Source organism: Sylvia atricapilla, chromosome 3 (assembly GCF_009819655.1).
Source record: "Sylvia atricapilla isolate bSylAtr1 chromosome 3, bSylAtr1.pri, whole genome shotgun sequence".
NCBI lineage: Eukaryota > Metazoa > Chordata > Aves > Passeriformes > Sylviidae > Sylvia > Sylvia atricapilla.
Window position 1 is genome coordinate 72,302,859 of NC_089142.1, and position 17,640 is coordinate 72,320,498.

Sequence of the window (17,640 nt, forward strand, 5' to 3'; positions counted from 1 at the left end):
GCTTAAAGCTACCTTCCTTAGAAATTTAAAGCAATACTCCAGAGTTTGCAGCAACATGGCATGTGTCACATTTGTCCGCTGTGCATCAGGGATGTCTTAAAACTTGCTAAACAAGATGCACCAGAGCTCATCTGTCTGTATCCTTTTTGTGTTGGGAAGATGTGTCTCATTGTCTTAACTTGCAGTCATAATTACTTGTCAAGGGCCAGTCAGGATCCAGATATCACAAACTGGGCATAAGCAAGACTAATAATTAGTTACACACGCTTTACTCTTCCATTTGCCCCTGTGGTTAAAGTGCCTGAACTCACTGTTTCTCATGAGGCCTATAGCTTTTATCACTGATACGGAGGAACAGAGATCAGACTGTTCTGTGGTGCTTTGGGAATGATGCAAATCACTTGGCAGAAAAGAATTTAGAATTTCTTTGGTATAATTGGAACCTGATATATGATGCCGTGTAGTGGTATATCCAAACAGAAATTAGATTTTCAGCTAAAGATCATTTAATTCTTAGGCATCATTTCTCATCAGTTTTAAATAAAAATGTTCGGGTCCTAATTTTGACACTTTTTTCCCAGGTATATTTTTATATCTCTGCCTAAAAGGTGAAACCCCAAGTATATTCTAACATAACACAGGGGCTTCCAGCTAGGCCCCTAGAAAAGTGATATCTTTCAGATCTAGAGCAGAGATCCTCCTATTTAAGCTACCTAAGTAAATAGGAACAATAAAGGGCTCTTACCCTTTTTATGTCTTCTACCTCATAGGTACCCAAAAAAAGACACTTCAGCCTTTGCAGGGTTCAGAACAAAGTGCTGAAAGCACAAATATGGAGGTTTGGGGATCCAGGCTCCAGTTCTTGATGAAATGTATTCTTGTGGCTATAAACCCTGGTACACACCACCTGCTGTCTTAGCCTGCTGCTGTTGCTCTTGTTGGTTTTTCACCAGATCCTGTCCTTGTCCTGTCATAGACCCTGTTCCAAAGCAATGTCCCCTAGCTCTGTTCTCCAGTGCCCTCATTCCTATCCCTGCCTTTTCTTGCTTCTGGTGACACATATGGATGCTCAATCTCTGTGTCTCTGGAAAGGGATCGTGGACCAAGAAATCCCTAGCCCTTTATACCCTCAGTCTGTGCACCGGATCTTCACCTGCCCTGCTCCTCTGGATCCACTGGCAATTTATGGGGTCCACCAATATCTCACTGAAGTCTTTCTCCATTCCTATGTGGGCAGCTCTTATCTTATAGCTTGGGCCAGCCTTGGGGCCCTCCAGGATCTCAGTCCTTATCTGAAGATAACCAGTCTTTGTTCATCCTCTGCTTAGACATTCACGTTAACAGAGTTCATTTAGAATTCACCTATGCTAATTTTTGAGCAGGATCCACTCATGGTAAGCTGTAAGCAAGTTACAGTTAAGCTTATGCCTACACAATTCATTTCTAATATTCTATAAGAAAACTTATTTTATTCTTCAGCACTCTTGCTGCTGCCTTCCTCAGCTTCTCTGCCATATCTGATGCTACCCTTAAGCCTGCTGCAGTGAAGCCAGACTGCTAATTCTTCCTTTTTCATGGAGAAACAAAAAAAAAGAAGAAAATTTTGGCAACAGAAGAGAGAATGAGTCTAGAGCATGGGAGGTAAGTGTGACAGAAAGGTGGTTAGGACTGGGCAAAGCAAGGGCAATACATTCAGCAGGAATCAGAGGTTACAGTGATCTGTAGAGATCTAACAGTGTGTGTTAGTAACAGTTTCATCACTGATGGTAACTCTCAGCCAGCAATAGTGCACATGTAGGGTTTTGTTGTTCTCATGAGGTTTGGTTTTTGTTGTTGGGTTGTTGGTTTGGTTTGGTTTTTTTTAAAGTGGCAGCAACTCAAAGCAGAGCTCTCTTTCCTCTCTCCTTTTCACAATGAGGATGGTTTGGATTTTTTAACTATTTTATGCCCACGACTTAAAGCAGCGAGAAGCAGTATGGAAATCTGAATAGTATGTGCATGTGGCAAATAGGCAGCTACATTTCTGCAATGATGAGTGGTCTAATTCCTCTTTCTCGCTGCGTTTTTTCACACTGCAGTCAGTTCCAAGTACTGCTGCTTTTTGTTGTGAAGGGGAAAAAAGACTCAAAGTCTGTGCTTTCACATCAAAAATTCTGGTTCAGGATTATAGGAAGGATCATGCTAAGGAGAAATAAGGACTGGGTCTGAAAGTCAAATTGATGGGATCTCCAGTTGAGATATCTCACTGTTTGATGCCAAAATATGTTTTGTTTGTACCTCTGTTTAACCTTAGATCAAGCTATAATCTTTTCCACAGTACTGCACTCTGTGTACTGAAACACCGACTTTAAAATATTTTTATTCTGTCCTCTCGCTTTATTAAATTAGATGTAGTGATATCAGGCTTTTTTTCTTTTTTCCCTACCTCTCCAGCCTCATAGATTCTTCCCCATTATGTGAACTCTAGAAAAAAAAAAAAAAAAATAGTTGTAATTTAGACCACACCAAATTCATAATCCTATAATGTATCCTTGTTTTCAGGATTTCTGCTGTAACTGAGAAAGCAAGCCATTTTAGTATTTTTTATTAGCTGGTAAAAGTAAACCCCCCAAAATGAAACGAGAAACAATGGTAGGCTGTAGGAATTTATAATTTCAGTATTATATAAAAATTCATAGCCATGAAAGAATCCAGCAGAGTTTGTGAGGTAACTGTATAATAAACTAACCTCACATCTTCCCTACATCTCCTTTTGCAGTGTCAAAAAAAAAAAAAAAAAAAAAAAAAAAAGGAAAAGGACTTCAATGTGCTTTGGGATATTCTCTCCTCTTTCCCATGAGTTCAGTACAGTTCTGATAAGCATTTGCCTCTTCCAAAAGATGGTTTCAGGGGGCATTTATTACCAGTCTGTGTGGTTAGTTCAGCCTCACAACAACTCACTTCTTACTCTCAACAGTCTGACGACTTACAATAACAGCTTTCCAGAATCTGATTACTTAAAGCAGATCGCCAGGGGATCAGAGCTACAGGCTTTAAGGGTATTTGTCTTATTATCCCAGTGACACTGAGCAGACCCTTTCCTTTAGTGAGATCTGCATTGGGGTCAGATCTGGAGGATGCTGTCTAAGCTGGGCTGAGGTCATCTGAGGTAAAAATGATGGGAGTTCTAAATCTGCAGGCAAAATGGCACAGCGGGAAGCAGGAATGGCTGCGGGTGCACAGAAGTGGGAAGGACTTGTGCTTTCAGAGTGCAGTTTATTGCAGATTCTCTAGTAATTTGTATCTGCCTCAAAGCCTTTCTGAGTGAGGAATGGTCATTGGTAATTTTTTTAAAAATAATTCTTTATTTCTCTGTGAAATGGTCATTTGGAGCAAACATGGAAGTCTCTATATACTATTATGTCAGCTGATGTTAGCAAAGAGATCATATTTCTTGCTTCTTTCCTCTGTGTTCTCCCTTAGCCAATGTGTATATGAGATTTTTTCCCAGGCTGAATATGGCAATCTGTTAGATAACATGTTTTCTCTAGATAGATGTAGATTACACTGCCCAGGAGGTAAACGTTTCACTTTAGCTGTAAATGGCTATAATGCTGGCTGGGCCGGGGGCATAATTTTATATTCAGATGTACCTGTGTTCTCGTAAAATTACCTTTCCTCTCCTGCAAGGCAAGTAGACAGATTTGTGACTGAACTAAGTTGCTGAATAATGAAGTTCAAAACTGAGGCTGAGAAAAACCGGAGTTCATACCCTTCGGTTCAGCTGTGCCAAATGCCATTGTCCCATACTGCCCTCCGCCTGCCTGGAGCTCTGCCTGCTGCTGCAAAAAGGCTGAGCTCTCTCTCAGGCTCTCTCTCACTCCTCTGCATTCCCTCAGAAGGGAGAGTGATGAGCAAATTCCAGCAGGGCCTCTTCCTTGCAGCTGCAGCTGGGATTGCACAGGATGGATGAGGCCAGCCAGCCGAATTGAGGCCAGGCCAGTGCTTGAAGGGAGCATCCTCATGTGGACCTGGTCTCCTTGTCTTGTGCTGAAATGGAGCCAGCTCTGAGGTGGGACAGGGGAAATCATTTAATGGTGTGTAACATTATTTCCAAACAGTTTAGAGGAGAAAGGTGCTCTGTGTAATTGAAAGTTCATTTAGGTAGAGAGATTGTAATTACCTGGCACAGTTAGAGGAGCAAAGCTATTATGAGTGCCTGATGAAAGATGTCATCAGTTGTTTAATGGCCAACAAGTGACTAGAATTTTTGTTTCATATTTCATACAAGAACAGCACATTTAGCAGCCCCAGTGACCTCTAAATTCAGTGCAGGGACACTCAGCAATTACTGACCCAGAGGCAGATGTTCTTCTAGCTGAACTATGATCATTGCTTCTTGCAGCATTTTAGTATGTAGCACTTGAACAGCAACAAGTTTGGGCCTTATTTGTATGGGCAACCTACTTTTGTTATGGTACAAAGGAATATATCTTTGAAGTACTGTCAGTATTTAAAAATTAAATACATTCTATGCAGCAAACATAATGCTTGAAAATAACTTTTTGGTGTAAGTACATGATACCAGATTTTTACCTGGTGTTAACCTGGCAAAGAAATTGTATGAAAGCAGTTTACATTTCAAATACTGTGAAAACAATTCACCCCTCTTTTTTCCCCTTCTTCTCTATTAGAAAAGCCCCTCTCAGGCAGTGCAAACTGTGTGTTTGTTTCTTTGTCTCCTGCCCAAGGAATGTATGTGCCTGCCAGGAGGGAGGATGATCCTTATCAGCATGTGCTGAGCTCGTGTGCCTCTCAACACAATCATGCTTTTCAATTTATTGCAGACAGACATGATTGTCCCAGGCTGGCATGTGGACTGCGAGAAACACATCCAGCACACTGGGGGACCCAAAGGTTCGGTTCACCTTCCTTCCTTGAAGTCCCTCCAGCTTTCTAGGGTTGTTCTTCATTGGTAGAGACATTGAGGAATAACTGTAATGCCAACAGCTGCCATTGCCAGATGGGAATTGTGCTGGAGTGCAACAATTCCTGCACACACCTTAAGCACCTGCTGCAAAATTGGAGACAACTCACATGTGACAGGATCAAACCATAAAATGATCCAGTCAATTCTTTGTCATTTTACAACTTGGTGCCATCTGCAGCATGGCTCAGACAAAGCCTAACCCAAAAAGCAATCTACAGTAAATGTTGAGGTTGCAAAAGGAAACAAAAACTTAAAGTAAAACAAAAGACCAAAACTCCTGCAGGGGGAAATGCGACAACAAATATCCGCCAAGAGGGGAAGCTGCTAAGTCTAAACATCAGTGCTGGAAATGAGATCAGATCAAGCTGATCCCTAATCAGTCACTGACAGGAACAAACAGGTATACAAATGAATTGAAGGGAAAAACAGAGATTTATGAAGTATTTTTGGCAAGTCTGGAAAAATAAGAGTCATCCCATTTGGTAAATGTAATCTAAAGACTTCTTTGCTTTTCTCTGTTGAGTTGTCCAGGGAAAATGGAAGCCTACAGAGACTGCCTGAATAGGAGCCATCAAAAATAGGATTGCTATCAAGTCCAACACTTGCTGTGAAAATAAAAGTCAGTTTTAAGGCACATCAATCATTTTATTTCCCCTACATCTCTAAAGAATGCTAAGGAGATAAAGTGGTGGAGATCTTTTTGAGTTTACAGGTTGGACAGGCAAAAACAACTTCATTGTTCCCAGTATCTTTTCTCTACTAGCTTCTTTTTAAAAACTGTGAAAGGATAAATGAAATGTAATTTATACAAGGCTACAAACCTCTGTACTATGGAAAATAAGATGTGGAGTGCAAGGTATGCATGCTTTGTGTTCAACTTACTGGTTTTTATCACTTTTAGAGTGCAATTGCTCTTTAATTAATTATGAGTTTTCAGAACTTTTTGGAATACCAGTGACCTGGAATAACTTCCAGGTGTCTTACAATTATTTTCAATTTTCAACTGTAAGAATAAAATATCAAGAACCATCTATTTTATTTTTCAATTATGAAAACTTTTAGAATAGAATGAACATAATTTTGTCAGTGCTTTGAAAATAGGTTACTCGCTCTTTTGATGAAGACTTTTATATTACCAACTTTATTCTTGTCAAGTCATGCTTTTCTCTGATATTGCTTTGAGGTAGAGAGAGAAAGAGGTAAAATGATAAATTGATATCACTTTGGTGAACTATCATAGTTCAGAAGATAAACAGTAACTCAAATACCATGATTTTTTAAATAATTTCAGAACTGAAATATCTTGCTGTCTCCACTCTAGACTTGATTCTGAATATGAATTACTTTTAATTCTCATTCATTTAATGAAATATCAACAAAACCACAGCTAGCTAAAACTGCAAGAAGTGCGTAATTTAAGATTTTTTCCAAAATTTTCATAGGAAGAGGCTTCCTAATATGTTCTGTGGACCTCTGGCATTTCTAGAATAAGCCCCATGAGGCTTGATCCAAATCTCATGGAATTCAGGGTCAGTCTGTCCCACTGGCTTCAGCTGTAGAGGGAGCTGGGTTAGAGCCTGTGTCTGAAACAACGGGAGGCCTGTGGTGTTTGAATGTTGGATATATCAGAGAAGAGCTGACAAACAATCTGGCTGTCAAGCTTTTCCTTAGGGGACCTCAGTCTTCAGAGCAATACTGATTTACCAAATAGACCTGGGAAATACATAATAGTCACATACACAAGGATGAAGAAAGATTGTGTTATTTGTAATACTGGCCTGTGTAAAGGACACAATCAGTTTTATAAGAGAAAATGTAGGGAACTTGAAGAAGGCTTTCATTAAGCAGTATTAATAGCAAAGTTTTATCACATTTCACAAACAAACACTAAATGTGTGTGGGTTTTTTTTAGCTGAGGGCAAGAACTTAATGTGTGATTTATAAATTCTACTTTTGATATTGGCAGTGATGTGAGACAATTTGAAGAACTGCAGATGAGCATGTCCTGGATTACTGATGTACAATAACATCAGTGTTTTGCTCTCAAGTGCCCAAGTTGTGCAGGTGAGGTGTTTTCACTCTTGTCCTCACTGGTTTGCACACTGTTGCTCCATTTTGCTGATACATTTGAGTGTGGTTCAGCCTTTCTCAGTTTTATCTTCATCTTCTCAGGAGTTTGTTTTGGGTTGGTTTTGGCTTTCTGGTTTGTTTTGGGGGGGTTTCCTGGTAGGTTTTTTTTTTGTTTCTTCCAACAGTCATATAGCAATACCTTTACCATTGCAGACTGAAAGGGCTGGTTTTATGTAATCACTCCTTTTCCTCAAAACATCTCCTTGAAGTGTTAAGTGCACTGCCACACTCATTTGAACCTCAGCATAGCAGTTAGGTTGCATAATGCATTTCTCTAAATCAACTGGAGCTGATGGGAAGGAAAATATCTTGAGCTAACACAGCACAACTCCCCCTGGGCACTTTTCAGATGGCAGTGGAAGTGCAGCCTGGCAATGCCCTACTGTCTTGATTTTGTCCTCTGGAATGACAGAGGCAGCCTAGCCTGAACAAAGAATTATTCCCCCAGCTCTTCCTCTCCTCCCAGTTTACACTGGGAGCACTGTACAACTACACTCTTTTCAATATTGCTTGTATGGTAATTTTTCTCAGCCATCACACATTGCTTCATTTCTACTAGTATTCAAATAAAAAAGAGAGAAGATAAAAAATAAGTGAAATATAAACAAGAACAACATAGGTTAAAAGGTGATTTAAAATAGTGGCATTAATAAGTCTTTTTTTATGCTTATCAGGTAGGAAGCTCACAGCTTTATGAAGAAAATAAACTCCATGATCATAATTGGTTAATTTATCAAAAACAGAAGGAATGGAACACTACCAAGCAAGGCTAAAGGCATCACTTAATTCAACCTTGCTGTAATCACTGAAGTCATGAATTTGTTTAGCTGGCGTTTATCTGTTCTCTGGTGTAGAGGCAAATGGTTATATAAAAATAATGTAAAAAATCAAGTTAGAACTGACTGTTTTAATGAACCATTAGAGAAAACAGGCTCCATGTTAAGATACAGAATCCACTGGTTTTGAGGAAAAGCTTCACCTGGAGAATTTGTTAATGTGAAATGAATTACATACATAAATGTCAGTGGTGGTGTCACAGGTCAGCTATTCAGTGAAGGAGGGACAGATCCATGATCTTACCAGAGGTGCTGCTTATTTATGAACAAGCAGCAGGAAGAGCTCAAATCTTTAGTTTAGTACCCTTGCCCCAGAGCAAGCCATGGCTGTACCTCAGAACCTGCCCAAAGAACTGTGAGAAGATCAGACTTTTCTCCTGCCCTTGGTCTGATAAGCCCAAAGAAGCACCTGTCCTCTTTTTCTTGTACTTCATCCAAGGATTCAGTTCACTTCCAGCCTTCTTTCCTCATATAATTTATTGATGTCAGTGGTTGGGAAATTGCTAACTACTTTAAGCTTTTACAATTTTCAAAAAGACTACAGCCCTGTGTGCAAGAATATTCCCTTATGTACATCCTCTGCAACTTAATTGTGCTAGACCTAGTTTAGGATGACAGCAAAATGGGCCAAAGAACTGATAAAGCTACAGAGGGTTTAGGTTGTCAAGTTCTTTATAGTCCAGGGACAAACACTGTTAGAGAACCTGGAGCAGCAAGGTGCTGCGACATATTTATGCCTTCCTAAGCCAACTTGGTCCCAATTTTCCATATATGCAACAGTTGGATTAACTTTGAATTTACGAGCTCCAATTCCTTCCAGTCCCCTGCTTTTTCCTTGTAATTTCCTAAGTTTTATACCACTCTGCTCTGTATCACACTTGAATCTTAATCCAGTCTTGTCTATTTCCTTCACATTTCTCACTCTTTTAAATTAGTAATTTGGCAACATTTTACTGTGCTTCCTTGTCTTGCAAAAGTTGGATGGTTTTTTCCTACCTTTTTGAAGCTTCAGTGCAATGCGAAGCACCAGGGGAGCCCTTCCAGCTTTTATTTTCTCTACAGGAGTCTGTGCTTAGTTTACTGTCTTTGCAGGAGACCACATGAGCAGCAGAGCTCACAATTGACGTGGGAGGCTCAGTTGTGCTCCCACTCTCAGCACAGGTAGAGCCAATGCATTTTTCATCACTGTGACAGGGGTTTCTGTGGGTCTTGTGACTGTTGTAGGGTTCCTTATGGAAAATTCAATGAGGAGAGTCACGGGAGATGTTGAAAGACAATAAACACAGGGGCAGCTTTGAGGGGGTTTTTTGGTTGGGAAAAGGAGAGATAATGACATTGAAAAAGAAGCAGAGAAATAAGAAAAAAGTAAAGAGAGAAGAAAAGCCTCTTTTGAGGTTAGGTTCTCAGCAGGGAAGGAGGAGCTCTGTTTAAAGGTCATTGGGGCTTTTGCTGGAGCAAAAATAATGAGGAGAAATAGGCAAATTTGAAGTGTGTATTTGGGGGACACAGCCCCAGTGGTATGGTGAGGTATGTAACCAGTGAGACAATAAAGAAAGAAATTTAAAAAATGTGGCAAAAGGAAATAAATGTTTCCTGGAAACAGTGCTGAGAAAAATAATACCCTTAAAACAGTAAAATTGTCAGCATAGTGGAAAGGAGAAGCCAAATTAAATGGCAAAAGAGAAAAATAAGAACATCCATGGTGAAATGCATGTAGGGGAGAGGGGCCTCTGCTTCCTCTGTTGTTTTTTTCTCAAGCATCTAATAATTTATGTAGTGAAGAGCTCTTATTTTTCCATTCACATATTTCTTTGCACCTTTTCACATAAGCTTTCTATGTTTGTGGATATGTATCACAGAATCCCAGAATATGCCCTGTTGGAAGGAACCCACAAGGATGATCGTGTCCAGCTCCCAGCCCTGCACAGGACTTCCACAAGAGTCACACACACTTAATATCTTCCTTATATTGTAGTGGCACTTACAGATGAGGTTATCCCATTTTACATCACTCTGAGAGTTTTCAGAGAAGTTACAGCTCAGCAGAACACAGCTGCATCTCATCCATCTCACAGTTTGCAGTGCAAGCTGATGATGGGCAGTAGCTGATGGGCAGTGCTGCCACTCTGATTCAGCTCTTGGAGATGTTACTTGTTTTCTTCAGCATATACCTCAGCATTTGATTTTTGACTGCTGCAAAGTCAAATCTTTCATTCAGAACTTTTGGGGATTACAGACCATGGCCTAGGTCTAATGTGCCACAGCTATGCCACATTTCCAGTGAAGACCTCCACTGTGCCATGTCCTAGACAGACAAGGACTTTGAGCAGCTTTCAGGGAAAGGTTACAATTTCATCTCTTCTCCTAGGTGTTTGCAGGAATATGGAAGGATTGGATAGGCTGTGTTTATTTGGGGAAATACTGTCTCTTCTGCCTCCGGGCTGAGAGGGAATACATTTGGTGATATGTTATTGTTAAACTATTTACATGCTCTCTGGAGAGAGTCTTGTACGCAGGATACTGTGCCTGTCAGTAAGAGGAATAAACAGGTACACGCTGCAAAGCCAGGATCTATAGCAAGAACTCCACTCTTCGTTGACAGGGAAAGTGCAAGTGACATTTACTCAGGACTTCACAGTTGCTGCTCACAAAATATTACATACAGTGAGCAAAAACATCCCCTGAAGAAACAGATGAAGATGCATTCCTCAGGGATTACTGTGTGATGAGACTTCAGGAACACTGCTCAGCACTGGTAGCCAGTGTCCCAAGAGCAATAACAGTTCATTTGCCCAAGGCACTGCCATCACAACCAGGTACTTCTACCTCTCTAAAACTGGGGGGGGGGGAGGGGGCGGGGGGGGCAGAGAGACAATTAAAGGCAAACTTTGACATTTGGAAGTTAGTCAGCCACCCTGTCTCACTCCTGCTTGCCTGCCTGTTTGGCAGCAGAGCTGGCTGGGGAAAATGTTTCTCTGATCACAGACGGCTTGGAAGCAAACTGGCAGATCTACAGCTGGAGCCTGTATCAGCATTGCCTTATAAAAAAAATTCACTAAGGAGTTCAGTTTTAGTGGCACAAAATATAAAGGCTTGGGTTAACGTTTTGTCCTCCTTGGCCTTATCTTGCTTTTTCTCCTGGATGAACCTCGCACACACACACCACTAAAGGGGAGGTAGTTTCAACAAGTTGCTTACTAAAGAGTCACACTCCTCTCAGGACTAGCACCTGCCTCTGCCCTGTTAGTCCCATCCCACAGTTCTCCAGGGCATCCAACTATACATTCAAGATAAATTAATTCCATTCTCAAAATCTGGTCTATGTCCTTCTGTAGCCAAAACATGAACTTCATGCTTGCCCTTCTTCAAGTTGTTGCCTACCTTGATGTCAAACGCTGCCTTTGCAGAAATTCTCACCCAGTTAATCTTTCACAACTTTCTCTTCTTTCCTGTCTCCCTGTTGTCTCCCTGCCATGCCACATGAGGCTCAGGCTTTTTCCAGCAGTTCAGCCTCCTTCCCTGCAGAGATTGCAAGGCCTCACATTGCAAGGGTGGAGAAAGCTGCTGCTGAGGGATGAGGAAGAGCTGTCAAGCAGTGAAGCCCTTGCAAATGTGAGCTGGAGAGGGCTCTTCTAAGCTTTCTTATCAATCTCAATGCTCTTGAGAGGAAGTGGCAGAAGAGCTCTTTTTGTCTCAGTTTGACAGACAGTCAGGTAGGGCAGAGGGGTGAATAGCTACAGATGAAAAAACAAGTATCTGAAGACACTGGAATAAAGTTGAACAAAGCCAGAGAGCCATTGTAAAACATAGAGACTTTAGACAGTTTTGTTCTGTGGTCACCTCAATCATGTTGAAAAACAGGGTTTTGCTATTGTTGCAATGGAATTGTTGGGTTTTGACAAATATGTCTTTCAACTGCTTGTTTCTTCTTCTTCTGACAGAGCTCTTTTTCAATAATTCAGATAAATTCTCTTTGCATTTCTGTACTAGAATAATTAAACTCTGAGATTATTTCTCCAAAGTGTGGGACCTTGTGGCATCAATCATATCTGTCAGCAAGACTTTCCTCTGCTGTAGCAGCAGGAGTTTTGGCTCAGCAGTGGTCTGTGAACAGAAGGGAGGTAACATAGGTAGGGAAGCACAACACCTTTCATCACAGCAAATGACAGAGCTGAAGAAAGACTTTTGTATGAAAAGGTGCCCATTTTCTCCAGTGTTGTGTTCTGGTCTAATAAAATACAGGATTTCTTCCTGTTAGCCTTGTGTGCTTACATTACCTGTGCTTTGATCAGGGCCTGCAGTTCACTTCAAACACTTCCCCAGGACATCTGCTTATTTTAATCACCACTGGCTGTTTCTCTTGCTATCAAAGGAACTACTTTTGCTAGCTTTTGATATGGGGAATGCACCACTCTGTAATCAAAGTGGTGTTTAGCTTGTCCCTGAGCATCTAGAGAGAAACCTTGAACAGCAGTTACTGCCTAAATGCAAAATACATATTTGTTAACAGCTGTGCAGATTGAGGGTGGAATGCATATATATATATATATAGTATAGTTTATTGTGCTGCATTTGTATTTCTGGAAGGTGAATGCAGCTGCTTTTTTTATATTACAGATTCAAGGCATACTGTCTTTTTACATAGAGATGTAAAATTAGAAAAAAATGCAGAAAAAAATTAACTTCTTATTTTATAATACCATTCAACTAATGTAGTGTCTTAGAACATCACAAACCCACAGTCTAAGGCTTACAGCAACTTGTGTTTGCCATTGTAATTATTATTAATGGACTCACAAATGGCTTAGTAAAAATATTTGAAATTTTAAATATTAAAGAAGTAGAGACGGGCAGAAGGTGAGTGCCTTTCTCATCTCACTGGGGTCACCTCAGAAGCCTCTTCCAGAACTCCTGCAGACCTCATTCACCCCTAATTCCCATATACCCTCTCTGGGTTGTGATGGAAATACAGAAAAGCAGGCTGTAATTGCTCGGAGCTGAACAACAGGTATGTCTTATGTATGTACACCTACACAAGAAATTTACATGTATGAAAAACAATTCTACTCCTAGTTTGAGACCTCTGTTGTCTCAAATAATAATTTTACTGATTATGTCACTACCCACAGGTAGTAATACAGGCCAACTTGTGTATCACGCAATTTTAAGCTTAGAATATCCAGTCTTTTGCTTGAGCTGGGGATGTTTGTCACGGGCACTTGCACCTCAGATTAGAATATTGGTAATTATGGCTTCCACTGAAGAAATGGTCAAACACACTTCCCTGCACAACAATCCACAAAGTGATCCATCCAGTATTAGTGAGTTACTGAGAAGATGAGGAAGACCAGGGCAATGTTCCTCAGCATGCAGGAGGCAATAGAGAGGACCAGTTCCTGCAAGGGGGCCAGTGCTAGACCATCTCCATGATTAGGGGGAAGGCTGCTCCTGGCCCTGTGCCTGGAAGAGGCACCATGGAGAACCTGCAGTCGCACTGAACCTCTGGGCAAGATGGTGGCAGGGGAGATGAAGGGCTCTGCAGAGAACGGTGTGTGGCCTATTTTGGTGTATTTATAGTGTAGCCATCCTTTACTCTGCTCTGTGTCCTTGAGGATCAATTATGACTGAATGTCAAAGCTGACATTGCTACCCTCAGTCATCCTATGGACAGACAGGGCTGTCAGCAAGGCCAGAAATAACCTGAGGCCCAGAAGCAGGAAGGGCAGTGGGGTTGGGAACCTGTTGTGCATCCTGGCCTTTTGCAAAAAGAATGATGCCCCCACCCCATCTCCTCCAGTGCTGACATCTGCAGTACCTCTCCAGCCCCTCACCATAGGCGCTGCTGTCCCTTCAGGAGGCAAAGTCCCTGCAGGCAGCATTTCCCAGCTGAAGCCAGCTTGGCTCACCTGAAGGGTGGGTGTCAGGTGTAACCTTGCCAGCTGCCTGGAGAGGCTCTGGCACGGCAGAGCAGTGGGCAGCTGGTCTCTGCCAGCAAAGGCACCTGTCCTGTGGAGGGATGAGCCATGCTCTCCAGGTGGAATTAATCCCACCCTCCATTTCTTGCTTGTGGACCTGTGCTGTGCACAGATCATGAATGGAGACTGCATTTTACCAAACCAGAAAGAAATAAACCCAATGCTGCAGCGTTTGAGCTGGAGATATTCCAAATGTCGGTAACAAATGGAAATCATGGCACTCTCCTTGTACAAAACATTTGTGGTGCTGTTAAATGAGCCACTGCAAACGCTGTAATGTTCCACTGATTCTTTGTTACTCAGCAACTGCTGTGGTGGTTGAGCAGCGAATAGGCTAAGCTGAGTTTTCCTAGCAGAAAAATAATGAAAGAGAATTGAAATCTCAAGTTTTAGAAAGGGACTGATGAGACTGGTGGCACAGCAGGAGAGAAATGAGAAGCAAATGGAAATTTGGCAGTCTGGAAAGGTTAGGTTTCAAGCAGAGCTGCTGGAAAGAGGTCAGGGGTTCACCATCCTATTAGGAAATCAAGGGAAGGAAAGTTGTGAAGCCAAATGGAATAATTTAAAGGAAGCTAGTGAGAGGGAGAGATGGGGACAGCACAACATACCACTAGGGCAGAGATTTGCCTGGTTTGGGACAAAGGCATTTGTTAGGACTGTTATAATCCAAATTTTCCCATTAACTGAGCAATTACAGAAGACACCAACACATACTTTGAAGATGCATGATTTCAGCTTGAAGTTAAAACTGGTTGAATCTTAGGGTCACTATCTCAAGTTAAAAGGAAAAACAAATTAAAAATGAATGTTTGCCCAAATCCCTGCGGCTCTGCCTGTGCAGGCAGGACAGCTGATCTCCTCTGCTGCCATCAGGTAAGGGAGCACTCAGGCACAGCCCAGAGCACTGCTCCCTGTGAGCACTGATCCTGCTTGGAGCTGCCTCTCTAGAAATCCATGTGTGCTCATCCATGGGAATAAAGCCGCGCTCTGACTAAGGGAATTATTTTAGTTCCTCCACCTGCTTTAACCTATTTTTCATCTTCCTCAGATTCTCAAATTAGCATTTTTTTCCCCATCTGTTTTTTTGCACTTCTATTTTGCACTTCCCCCTGTTCCCTTTATTGGCTGCTGTCAAAGATAAGGTGGGCCAGGTTCATTGTTAGGCTGATGCTATATGGCCCTTTTTAATGTTCTTCCTGGATAACAGCTTGCTAAAATTAAATCATTTAGTAAAAGGACAAATTAAGTCATCGGCTGGGGTTCTTTTTACCGTGGGTAACATAAAAGGATGTCTGTTGCATTTCATTTGAATTAAGGATATAATCATATGCACATTGCTGTAACTATTATGTTTCATAAAGTGGTCTTATTATTTTCTGCATATTTTTCTTTGTGTGTGGAGTCTTTTTCTTTCTATTAAATTGCATATCCATGGAGGATTTGGGGGCACTCAGCCAGTCAATCCAATTTGGAGTTGGATGGTAGCAGTAGTGGACTAAGTCCCTTATCTGTTCCCTTCAGCTGTTTTATTCCTCTGCTATTGATGGAAACATAAAATTAAAAGTGGAATCAACTCATAGGAAGCAAGAGCCCAGCAAGAGACTTAGGAGGGAAAAGTTGAGGAGGGTGATTCTGACTAATCTCTCTACAGCTGAGGTAATGTGCTGACAGATTTGATTTTAAATACACATGCAATAAATTGGGCATTTCACAAATACTGCCATTTTACTTATCTTAGTGGGCATCAAAGCAAGTACAAGAAGAAAATTGAAATCAGATTGGTAATGGTTTGGGGTTTTTTTTTGAGGAGTGTGATTTATGGAATTCTGGTTTCCCATGTTATATGTACTGGGAAATTATGAAGCTTGAGAAATGAACAGGAGGTCTGGAAGTGGATTAGCCATTTCTACAGGACACAGCAGAAGCATATAGAGGAACTAGCCAGTGTTTATACGTGATTCTGTGCATGCCTCATGTCATGTACAGGCTAAGATGAAAAAGAAGCTCAAGCACTTGAAATCAGTGGTTGCAAAGATGCAAAGTTTGATGTAAATAAGAATTAGAATATGGTGGACCAGACTGACTGGCATGTCTGTGGGATACATAGTGCTCTTTGTACCTTTTTATTCCAGACCAGAGGGGGCCTTCCATTTCTTCTACATTAGTACTTCTCAGTAGGCTAAATGGTGACAGCTTCCTACATCCCTCCATGACCCAGATTGCTGGAGCTGCACAGGACTCGAGTGATGCTGCTTTCTTTATATTTATGCAAACCTCTCTGCTGTGCTCCTGTTTTGGGCTGGCATTTGGCAATGCACACTGACAAATAAAATCTCTTATGTAAGGGGTTCTCCCCAGGGAGGATCCTCTGCCTCTTGTATCACAGTGATGTGACTAAGAAAACCTCATGGTCAGCATCATATCCCATCAGCAGGCTGGTCCTTCTGCAGTGAGGGCAGGAAAAGGACAATCCTTTGTGCCCAAAGGACAGATAGGCACATCTTCCTTCTCTTGAATAAGGGTTTCTTTCCATAGCCAGTACGGAGGACTGATGGGATCAACCCCACCTCTTTGTAGGATTCACGTTCTTCAGATTGCTTCCCTCTTGTCCATGGGGCTGACAAAGGTACAGCCTAAATATCTAGGGCCGGATTCAGTGTGAGGTGGGGAACAAGCAGAGTCTTGGAGGAGGAGGCCTCTGTTTGTGAGATGAGTAGTGGGAGAAAGGCAGAAAGGCTGCAAAGGAGTCAGGAGGGGAAGGTAAAGGATCAAGGGAGTTTGAATCAAGGAGGAGCAAAAAGTAGCAAGGGAAAGCAACATAAGGAAGAGGGAAGCAGAATCTTTGTACTTATATAAGAATGTCAAAAATGCTGTCATAGATGAAAGGAAAATGAGAAAAATGTAGCAAAGGGAAGGAGAGGACAAAAGCAGAATGAAGGTGTTTTGCAAATCAGGAAAAGTAATACTAAATGAAGCAAAAGAATACATTGCTGGGTGAGTGTGATTTAGCTGACGTCTGTTTGCTCCCTCCTACTGGGCAGCTCAATGGGCTGCTGAAGAGAAGGATGCATAAATCTCCTGTAGGTGAGGTGTGTTGTTGACGAAAAAAGCTTGGCATCTTGCAAAGTTGCCTCTGCACTTGACTGATGCTGATGTCTCAGACCATAGACATTGCTTTTTGGATCTTGTACTAATTCTTAGTGGTGCTGCAAGGGGCCTTCCTCCCCACTTCTGTCCTTGTATAGGCACAGGCACCTCTGAATCAAGATGCTGATGCTGAAAGCTAATTATCCTGGTCTGGATTAATGCTTGTGGTTGTCTGAAAGCTGCTGTAAGTGCAGGAGAGGTGATGAGAATGGGCAGCTGGGGGTGGTGTTAGAAAGAACCTCCCTATGCAGCGGTGACACAGATTTATGCCGGATTACAGAGCTCATCTCATCAACAATTGGCAGGACATGAGTCTCCATGCACATAAGAAGCCTCTCCTGTCTTGATTCTCTGGTGCATAGCAATGTGGGAGTTCCTGTTTACTTATCAGAAACAAAGCTGAAAAGAGAAGGGGAAGCTCAAGGCAGCCTGTTTCTGCCACCTGTCAATCTGGCCTCACTCAGTTATAATCTCCTACATTTTTTTTGGCTCCTACCACTCATTTCTCTATGCAGCTTCCAAGGCTCCTCATTTTTGATGCTCCTGCTACATTGCAGCATGTAGAGGAGGCTTGGTCAAACCC